Source organism: Coloeus monedula (assembly GCF_965178545.1).
Source record: "Coloeus monedula genome assembly, chromosome: 4".
Lineage (NCBI taxonomy): Eukaryota > Metazoa > Chordata > Aves > Passeriformes > Corvidae > Coloeus > Coloeus monedula.
Window position 1 is genome coordinate 51,097,461 of NC_138784.1, and position 11,597 is coordinate 51,109,057.

The following is an 11,597-nucleotide window of genomic DNA, read 5'->3' on the forward strand; positions in this document are numbered from 1 at the left end:
CAGTGAGTGGAAGCAAGGAAGAGTGAGTGTGCTAAGGAAATCAGTTTCAGAACATGCTTTCAGTCTTTCACGTTTTGAAAAACAGAAAGTTCAAAACAGAACATCAGAAATTACTTACAGATATAAAATCACTTTAAAAAGAGAGAATTTCAGAGCTTATTCTACTCAAGTTTATCCAGCAGAAAACTGAGCTGTGACTTCATCATGCTGTACTGGTATCTTCACAGGCACAAATTACAGTGCTTTGAAACTTTTCTTATTTGCCAGAGAGATACAGAAAGAACTAAACTCTAAAGGCAAACAAAAATTGATGTCCAATTTCCCACCTGAATGTAGCTGTGAAGATAGTAATGAGTTGAACAAACCATCTAACCCAGCATTTGATTACCCACCTCCTGGTAGTCTTGGTCCAAAACTGATGCTTTTCTCAGAGATAGGCTTACCTTTAAAAGGCTGTGTGAGTATATGAATGCATATTTATATGTATAGCGTATACAGAGAAAAAATGTAGTCGATAAATGCTGAACTGGACAGAATTTTCTTTCCTTTCATCTTAGAGACGTTAGATGAGATGGCACAGTACTACCTCATGGATTTGTCTAGTGGCAGGAATAAATTACCCTGTGTGAATGGGGTTTATAGCATTCTTACTTTTGTCAGACATTAAAATAAAAGACATATGTTTTTAACCACTGCAGGATCTCCACAACACAAATATGTATGTCCTCTCTCACAGTAGTTGTCTGAGATAACATGTGGTCACATATGATTCCCATACCAGCATTCAAATATGGTGAATGTAGGTTATAGTTCTGGACTAATAATTCAAATAAAGATTAATTTCTATTTCAGAAATGTAAAACACGTTAAATGTTAATTTCAAGGGCAAAATGAAATTGGAGTCCCTAAGATAATACCTTAAATTGGATGAATTACCTGTAAAACAAACATCATAGATAAAAAGTGAATTTGCTTAATATAAAAAAATTTAATAAAATGGGCTGTGAAAGGAAGATAAGCAGCAGTGTTAAGATAAATAGTTCACTCATGGTGAAATAAAGCATCGAAGTTCATCTATGATATAGAAGTTTATGGAAAATTTACAAGACAAAATGCATTCCAGTGTATTAAACAAAGGACCAATGGGATTCATGTTTTGTGAGCTGCCAGTAGGCACATCATAACCATTACAAATCTACTCTGAAATGTTAAAAGAGCAAAAATACAGAGCTACAAGGTCCAATTCCTCTGGGCTGAGAAAAGGAAGTGGATACTGACTGTTCTTTGTACACTATCCTTCCACACCTTGCAATGCAGGAAATTATAGAGCAGGTGGAGAGGTCAGGCATGTGTAGAGACTTTACTGCATATTTCACTTCCCTCCTCCTTAGTTACAGGTTAATAAAATGCTGTGTTACATTGATTCAGCTATAATTTTGCATTCCTTTACTCCAGGAGAAATTTAGCTCGCAAACTATACCATTAGGTTTATTTATTTATTTATTTCCCCTAGGCTTCCTTGGTCCTGTGTTATTCTTAAGGGAGTCAAATGATAAAATGAAAATTGACCCCTATGGAAATCATTAGTAGTTTGTAAGACTGTATTATGTGACAAGGGGATTTCTCCAATGACCAAATGAATTTTACCCTTTTCTTTTCCTGGTTTCTAGAGAGAAAAGGGTTTAATAATCTACTGTGATGTATATGCCTGCATGTGTGTTTATCCATTTTCTTACTCCCTACTAAGAACTTTTAAGCCTTTTGGTCTCGTTTAAATGAAATGAAAAGTTAGAGCAATTTTAAAAAGCCAAACAAAAACAAAGGAGACAGATCTTTTTCTTACCCCAGTGAGAGGACACTGGCAGAATTTGGTCAGCTCCTGTAAGCTGTCAAGGAATCCACAGAAGGGAGACTTACTAAAAATGTTTAGTAGTGGAAAAACCTACAGTTGAAGTTCCCATTTTATTAAATGCATGGAACTCAAGCTGAGAAACTGAAATCACACAAATGAAAATTAATTCTTCTGCTCATGGAACTAGATATTTGGCATGGTTTAAGCTTGACTCTCATACATATGAATAGTTTAAATTACTTTCAAAATAAATCCTACTTCTTTGTCTCCTGTTTTGTAAGGTTTACTTTTGGAAAAGTTATGGTATTCCCCTTTAATGATTCAGGGTTTCCCCCCCTTCCCCCTATATAGCTTTCTAAATCCATTGCTCCAAGGAAATCTTGAGGAAGAAAACTAGAAATGACTGAAAAAGTAATTTGCTAGTAGCCAAGAAAGAAAAGACTGAAAGATTGAAAAAGAATCTCTGTTGTTATTAACATATTTGCTTGTTTCTTTCCTTTTTACCAATAACAGTTTTTGACTCAAGACTAAATTTTAAAAATTTTTTATCCATATAACATGCTGAAGCAAGTTTTTGAAATAAATATTTCATAATTAAAACAATAAATAATATACTGCATAATCGTACTCCAAGTTATTAATAAAATGTTATATGTGTAATTTTTACAACTAGAAGTATCTCTGTGGTTGTCATATTTTACTGTACACATAGCTTGATTGTTGCAGAGCAGACATCTGCCAGAAACATTTCAGTTTAGCATGATGAATTTACTGTAACCCTGTCAAAAATTACATAGCAATGCCAAAGTATCGCTTTGAATATAGGTTGAAAACCAGAAATAAGTGTGTTGAGGAAGGTTTTCAAATTCTCTCAGAATCCAGTCATTACTGCTGTTACGGCCAGGCACATAGGAATGCTGCTGCTCCATGGGGGATTCCTGGAAAGTGAACATTACTTACTTAATCAGGGTAGTGAAAGGCAAAGTCGTGTTGACTGTAGGTGCCCTGCGTAGGTTATCAGCGTCCCAGCGAGGACAGTGCTGCACAAAGGGCAGGCAATTTGTGCAAAAGTGTAAGGGCTTTTTGAGGCCTCTTGTTAAAATTAAAATGGGAAGGGCACACTTGTTTGCAATATCCTCCGTGGTGATTGTATTTCAGATGTCTGATTTTTACTAATTATGTATGAAACACTCTATCCAGCGCTGCTTGGGTTAATATGCTTGTTGAAATCTTGTGTCTGAATGATTTGGGCCAAATTTGAGCTCAGATAAACAATAGAAGAGACAATAAGGAAAAGTACATGTCCTCTGGAGGCTTAATGGTAATTCTCCAGGATCCTGGCATTTCAAGAAATAGTCTATCAGGAAAGGTAAGTACTCCTGCATCTTTGATAAAAGATTCTTCAGTGTCTTATTGTGGTTTAAATAAATGTAGGATATCTTATTTTTTCTCAGGTCTTTTGTATTTTCAATAGAGGCCAAAGGTATTCTAGCATATTTCAAACAGAAGCTAAGATACGATACTGGGATGTTCTCAAACACCATATTTATATATTTTATGAAACTATTATTTATGAAAGAGAATTATAAATCTGCATCTGCACAGGCCTACTGTCTGCCTACCTGTATGAATATTACTATGACCTTCAGGTAAGTCCCAGAATTAAGGGTATTATATCAATACATAGTCTTCTTTAATGGACTTTTAAACCCTAGACAGCAGAACTGATTGTTCATATGTAGATACAATTAGTGTAAATGATTATTTCCTGACATTAATATACTGAACAGCGGACATGCATTGTTTGCTCTGTTATCATTTTCTATTTTTTAGGTGATTTCAAACACCATGTATAAAGGTCTGACAGAAGTGTAGCAAGGGGTCCTTCTGTCTTTGCTGATACCTATAAAAAAACTTCACCATTGAAATGAATATTAAATGAAGGAACCTGCATTTCCCTCTTACCTTTCCCTTCCCAGAATTGTGCCCCAGAGTTCTAGGACAGATGGAGCCAGGCAGTTTGAGAGCAAAAAAACCCAAAACCAAAGTGAAACCAAAAAGAAAACCTCCTGAGAGGCCTGGAAAACTGGAAAGCATGTTCAAAAACAGCCAAAGGGAGAATTTCTTTGTTCCTTCGATGAGCTTTGGTGAGGTGTGTGGGAAAGCACCTGTTTGTGAACTTTCCTTTCAATACCTATAATCACTGTATTTATGTCTATAAAATGTATTGCTATGTGACTATAAATGTTAGTATTTGTACATGCACATGAGTTCCTCTCTAACTAAATATTCTTGCTTGGATTGCTTATGGCTCACATCCTAATCTGCCTTGCTCCTGTGAATTACCAGCCCAATATGCTGACGGACTGACAAGACACCCTCTTCTGCTACAGCTGAATTAGGGCTGATGCACATTACCCACAGTGCTGACTGACAAATTGAATCATCTGCTCTAAGTGATTTTGCCTGTTTCAGAGTACTGGGAAACTCAAAGGGCATCAAGTCAAATTACACATTGATTGCTGTTTGCCCTGTAGCTTTTGCACACAGAAGAAATCACATACAACACTTAGAAGATTAGTGGAGACTGCATCAAGGGAATATCCCATGTAAGCATGTGCAAGTTGGGCTTCTGTGGTTGGTAGTAGCATTGCAAGTCTAGCCATCCAGGAAAGAGCAAAATTTATGCTAATGTGTGCTTCCCAGTTGACACAGATAGAGACTTCATCATCCTTCCTGCAGAGCTTCTAATTCCCAACTGAGCCATACCATAATTCATGTTTGGTTTGGGGTTATTTTTCCTTCATCAAATAAACAAAATGTCAGAATATCACAATTAGAATTATGTCTAGATTTTTTTAATGTAGAAAAACAAATCCATATGTATTAGTGTTCATTAACTACTCTATATTAGAATATCTTAAACAACAGAGATCATTGATCTGTGACTGTATGATCTACAACTATTCAGATTTTGGGTGACAGACTAGCTGGATGCCCGAGAACACAACTTTTATTTTCAATCTTTTCTTTGGAACCCAGAGATTAATACTTCCTTTAAAAGCTGTAGCAAAAATCATTTTAAAGAAAAAGTCAAGAAAACAAAGATTTTCATATGAAAGGAGGTTGTATCCAGGTGGGGATTGGCCTTTTCTGCCAGACCACAAGCGATTGGACGAGGGGACATGGTCTTAAGCTGTGCTGGGGGAGGTTTAGGTTAGACATTAGAAAGAAATCCATCACAGAAAGGGTGATTAGATACTGGGATGGGCTGCCCACCATCCCTAGAGGAGTTTAGGGAAAGACTGGACATTGCACTTAGTGCCATGGTCTAGTTGACATGGTGTTCAGTCATAGGCTGGACCTGTTGATCTCGAAATCTTTTTCAGTCTAGACAAAGTCTGTGTTTCTGTGAACCGCTTATTGCAATACCTGACATTTAAAAGACAGTACAAGATACAATACAAATTGCAGTGATATACCAGGCATCAGCACAAAGACTTACCTTTATTTCATTAGCAATGTTTGCACTAGCTGGGGCCTCTTCTTTCTCCTTCTTATGCTGACAAGCAAAATTTGAACAAACTCATAGAATCCTCATGGCTGGAAGAGACCTCTAGGATCACCCAGTCCAACCATCCACCCAGCATTATCACTGTAACCCCTAAACCACTGACCAATGTCACCCAGTGTCAGATCCAGATGCCTCTTGAACATGATAAACTCACAGCATGCTTCTCAGAGAAGTGTTGTAAATATTGCAAAATAATAAGCCTCTGTATATCTTAGTTTATTGATTTATAATTCATGTAGAGTAGGATAAAGTTCAGCATGGATCTCCATGTTTCAGCTTTTCCGAAAGGTCTTCCAAGTCATTTAGTCCACTAAATGACCATGAAGATTTCTGATTTCTCTCTGTTGCTGTGAAAATTTCTCAATTGTTCCAGTTTTCTTATAGTTAGCTATTAAGAGCACTAACACAATTTCTCTAAAATTTTATTTCTATTTCTGAGAAACCAGTCATTTCCTTTCTATTTTCGGTGTTCTCTCTTACAATCATGGAAATAGATATGATATGTAAACATATCACAAAAATATATTCTATTACTACTTCTATGAACTGAGGTTGCCAGTCAGAGGTGAGAGCAAAGGAAACTGAGGGATTAATATTGTTGTGTATGTACAAATTTCAGTGTTGTTTCCTGTCACATTCTATGTTTTGAACAGATCCTTAAGTTCTTTCCCCTATCGTATATTACTCTGTCATGATTGACACTTTAGGAAGAATATGCTTCTCAGAACTCTTCCTAACACAATTTCAGTTTGTTTGCTGAAAGCCTTTTGTTTGGTTTGTTGTTTCAGTGAATTCCTTCCAAAAAAGCAAAGAAAACTTTCAATTTTAGTAGCTTTCTTCACCAGATATGAAAGTGGTTTGGATTCAAGGACTGATAGTCTTTTGACTTGACTTAAAAATCTACTGTATCTGTTATTTAAGGTCAAATGTCTCAGTAAAACCTTCCACAAAAGTGACTCATTAACTTGTACTTTTATCAGGTCCCTCCTGCAATTTTTTTCCTCCAGCTCTCTTGATTTCAGAAATGAGAATTACGATGTTTGAGATTTCTGGGAATTTCTGCATTGTGATGCAAGTTGTGAACAGAGGTTTTTTTTTCTAGTTCTGCTTCTGGGCTGCCTCTGATCTTTGTAATGTACAGTGCAGTGCTGTCTTCCCTAGGCATTTCTCTTGACATTTTCTTAGCTTGCTCTTCTATTCCTTGTATGAGGGTAGTTTGTGGAGCTATGTAAAGGAATCATTCACAATAGTAGCTAAACTGCAGAAAAACATTTCTAAGGATTCAACAGAAATGAAGAATTATGAATATTTGTCTTTTTTTTTAAGCTCAAAATGAGGAGAAGTGAAGGTCCCACAAGCCTCCAAAAAGCCCTCCACCTTGACCTGTCAAGCCAACAAAACTTGTACCCCTTCTAAATGCAGTGTTCTTCTAGTTCTGTAGAAAATACTTTGTGTAGTAGTTACTAAGGTATTAAGTTATTAAGGTCAAAATGAGTAAACAAAAAGACTTGGACCAAAGCCACATGTTTGTTCATAAACATGTATTTTAAAAACTTGAACACCTTTTCTCCCTCTCCCTGCATGCACCAGCAAATCACCACCCTTAGTAGAAAGCAATACATAGCTGGAGTAAAATGCTCTTTCTCCTTGGAAAAAAAAAAAAAAATTAATTTTTGAATAAATATCCAGTTGTGGGGGGTTTAATCTGTTTTTCAGTTACTGGTACTGTGTGAATTGCTGAATTTGATCCTCTTGATTTAAGTTTTTTGGAGTTTACTCCCTGCCTCAAATCACAGTTGTGGGTACTGGAGCTCCTGTGGGCCAAACATGCCTCCTCATGGGGCTTGCAACATGCATCCTACCAGCTGGCACTCAGAGAAAATCTACTGCTTCTGATCTTCCTCCCATTTTGGCTTCCCTGGAATACATGCTTGTAAATATTTATTTTTTATGTTGCTTTGATTTCTTATTATAGCTACTTTGGGCTTGAGCCAGTGTTCAGTAGCAAAGAAAGAAAGAGATATTCCAAGAGGTTATCACATAGATAATATTTCATCTTGAAAAGTAACCAATGCTTATCCTAAAGTATTTGAATCCTGTGCTTGAGGCCACAAAAGACCTTGCAGAAGCAGCTTATGCTCCTACATCTATGTGCAGGGCTGTCGCTATAAGCTTGATCATAAATTGTTCCCTTTGTTTTCTGGTTACTAGCAAGTGTTTCCTACTTATCATGAAATTATTTGAACCTTAAACTAAACCTGCAACATTTTTTTGCTGTTTCTTTTTCTATAGTGTTGTGTTTATATATTAGACTGTCTCAATTTGGTAGGACCAAACTGACTGCTACTTCAAGAAGCATTTTCAACCTGCTGCCTGGTGTTTTGTTATGCCTGAAGATGAAGATTTATGTTGTAGAATTACTACAAGAGGCAGTCAAAGTACAAATCCATCAAAAACTGTCAAATTGTTCCAATTCTCCTTTTATTTTACAGGTGAATTTAACAGAAATATTTGTACTATTTTCAAACCAGACAGTTGCAACATTTTACTTGGGGCAGTCAAGTACACCTTTTCCCATAATTCGAAAAGCATGTTTTCCCACAGATGGTTTAGCAGTGATTTTGGGATTGCTTTTTCCCAAAAAAAAAAAGTGTACCTTTGCTGGGTCTTTATCTTAATTCTCTTTGTTTATTTTTCTTTCACATTTATTACACTGTGTTTAGGCCTGTCTTTTTCATGGCTGTTCATGACAGTCTCCTGTCTTTGTACAGAGCTTCTGCCCTTGCTCTTTTTGTCACAGCATAGCCAGTCAGCCAGTCTTTCACAGAGAAGTTAGCTGGGACTTGGGTATTTTTCCAGTTAAAGGACAAAACTGTTCCTGCAACTCATATTTCAATAATGAATAAAGTGAAGTATTGTAGTCAACACTAAATAAAAACACATGGTTTCCTGCAGCTGGAGTCTTAGTTTTGCATTAGGCTTCCCACAACCAGAGCTGCAAGAGGCAGCTTTTGAACACTGCTGGTACTGTAGCCCGTGGTTTTGCAATTGCAAAACTCTCCTTTTGGCTAAATTTGAGTTTATGACTGTTATCACAAAACTACCAAAAGAGTAGTTTGCTACTATTTTGCTGCATTTCCTTTTGGAATTACTGCTGGGAAATCAGTGAAGGCCAGTCTGGTTATTTTATAGGAGATGCAGTTTCTGTACTGAAGGTTAAAAACCACTCGACTTCATTTAACAGCACTGCTCTCCATTTAACTAGACCTTCCATCCCCCTGTCCTGGGATATCTTCCTTTCTGAAATTTGAAGAGTTCTCTAATGGTGGAGTTATACAGCTTGTAAAAAATATGTTAATCTTGTTGTTTGAACAGCTGCATGTGTTAGTGTTCACTTACTATGTTGCTCTTGCAGAAAGTGCCATAATCTTAAACCCTCATCTGAAAATGTTATGAGCCTGTCACTTTTTTTTCTCTTGATTCACATTTCAAAGAGATTTGGTTCTTTTTATCATCCTGTCTGCATTCCCATTACAATTTTACATTATGATATTGAAGCAGTCTTTGATCGTTTTGTAGTTTGCGTAGGTCCTTGTGTAATATGTTCACTTGCTTGTCTAGTAGCATGTTCACTTGCTTGTCTAGAAGGCTGCATGTCAGTGACACAACCTGCACAAGCCTAATCTCATCTGCCTCGGTTTTCTGAATGGCTGCTGTATTTTGTCTATGTCCTGTATAAATTGTCTGAGTATTTTGCTGAGAAAACACTTTGGATAATTAATATATTATTCAATGGGGATTTTTATAAATAGATTTCCTCCACCCTTCCCTAGCTTTTCTGAATAATAAGAGTTGGATATGCCCAGACTACTGTCACTACATCTTCCCATTTTTTTCCCACCCCGTACACTGACATGATTTTGCTGCAATGATAGAAAAATTAGTGTTTGTTATGCTACTGATAGTTAGCATATGATAGTGAAAATTACTGTTGTCAGTAGTATTCACTCTCTTTAAGCACTTGTGTTAAGTTTCGGCATCTCTTTATCTTAGAGATCATATGAAAAAGAAAGCATGCTTGTTATATTGGTAGAGGTCAATTACACTTAAGTTATAAGTTTGACTGAAATGAAGAAGGCTAATGAGTGAAGAACAAGTGTGTGTGTGACAGAATCTTTTTCGTTATGTTTTTGGGGAGGTACCACACACTGTCTCCCCATTCCACCCATTCCACTGAGCTTTAGAGGTTGTTGACTTGTCAAGTGTATTTTGGAACTATTTTTTATGAGGAATATGTGTGAAGTAAATTTATGTGTATTTGCATGTTTAATCAGAAGAAATTTAAGAGTAATATAAATAAGCATTGCATGCTTCCTGGAAATTTTTATTTTACCAATTATATTTTTATTTTCCTTTTGTTTTTGTTTACTTTGGTTGTCTTGGTTTTGGTTTTGTTTTATGGTATTGCCTTACAGAAAAAAGGGTAGGATTTCTGCTTGCTGTGTAGTACTTGGGACTAGTGATGGGAAACAGGGAGCAGCCAGAAAAGTTCCTGTAGGGAAAGAAAGGGGAAGGAAAGGGACCTAAACTTTCATTTTGGCTGCATTCTACATAGCCTGAAAGCCTCAGGGAAACTTCCAAGTGTTATGGTAGGTAGGCTACAAAGTACTGATCCAGTCTGAAGATAACCAAAGCACAGCTGAGGGTGGGGAGTCTTGAAACTGATTAAAAGTAATCACAGCCCTGTGGCCTGAGGCATGCAGAAAACAGAACCATTAATGCTATCTGGGAATCCATATAATGTCCTACATAGCAATTGCCAGTAAAGGGAAAAAAAAATTTCTGTAACACTATTTCTTGAAGCCAGGGAATTTCTTCTTTCTGCAGGTATGCTGAGTGAGAGAATTATCCTGAAGTGGCTCGAGTTTCAGCCCTGATGCTGGTGGGGAGGTGAGGGCTGTGTTGCAGAGTGAGCATTCTAAATCCAAGGGGTGCCTTGACTTTTTGAGTTTCTTAATTGACAATCCAATTTATCTTAATTTATAATCCAATAGAAGCTATACTGCGAGATATCAACATCTTATTTTGTGCTCGATATGCTATAATATATAGAAAAACAGTGGGAGGAAATTGCTGAAAAATAATTGCAATAAGATATTTCAATAATGACTTATACAGAACCCGCTGTGAATACCCATATACTATTGACTTCAGTAAGAATATCTACTGTAATAAACAGAATAGACCTCTATTTTCAGTTTAATATAAAGATTTGTGTAAAAAAAAAAAAAGATATGAATTGCATTACTCAGTTGTCTCTCTTGAATTATCTTAACCATATGTGGTTTCTCTTAGAATTAAACAATTTATTATTTTCTGAAGAGGAGCTGGGGAACTGTTTAATATATAGAATGGAAAGCAATGTAATTCCAAACAGAGGGGCAAAATTAATATTGTGTAGTCACAGTTTAGAAACCAAGTCTCCATTAGTTTGCTTCAGCATATATCTCAATGGGATGTTTTTGCCATAGCACGTTTATTCCACCTATTTGTAAACCTATAAACCTCTTAATTCCTATTTCTTCTGTGATTTTTTTTTTTTCGTTTCAATATGGACCAGTTTCATCTTGCTTTAAACAAGTTACTTATTTTCATGTACACATAAAAACAGATCAAATCACAAAGGAAGCTGAGAGCATTTGGAATAGAATTTAAGAAATGTAATAATTAAAAAAAAAAAGATATTTCAGGAGTTTTTTTAATTTCAGGAAATTTTTTAAGTTCACATGTTTATGTATGCATTTTAAATTCTGAAGTTGTGTTAGTCCTTATGAAAGGGTTTCAGTATTGGAATATGTAGGTGTGTACTCTCTGAATGCATCCATGACTTCTGTGCTTGGTACACAAAGTAATTATGTGTGTGCTGGGTAATGATGCAACCACTGCCACTGGGTCTAATTGACCTACATAGATGCTGTATATAGTATCTGCCCATGTGTTTCTAAGGGTTAAAATTATAGACAGTTATATTTTTTACCATAGGTGACCATAGTTAAAAAAATAATGGTCATAGTTTTAGAAATCAGGGTATATTCTTAGCAGAAATAGTTCTGTTCAAGTGCCATGAATTGTTACTCTTTTGCATTATTTAGGGTAGCTCAGATAGGGTGC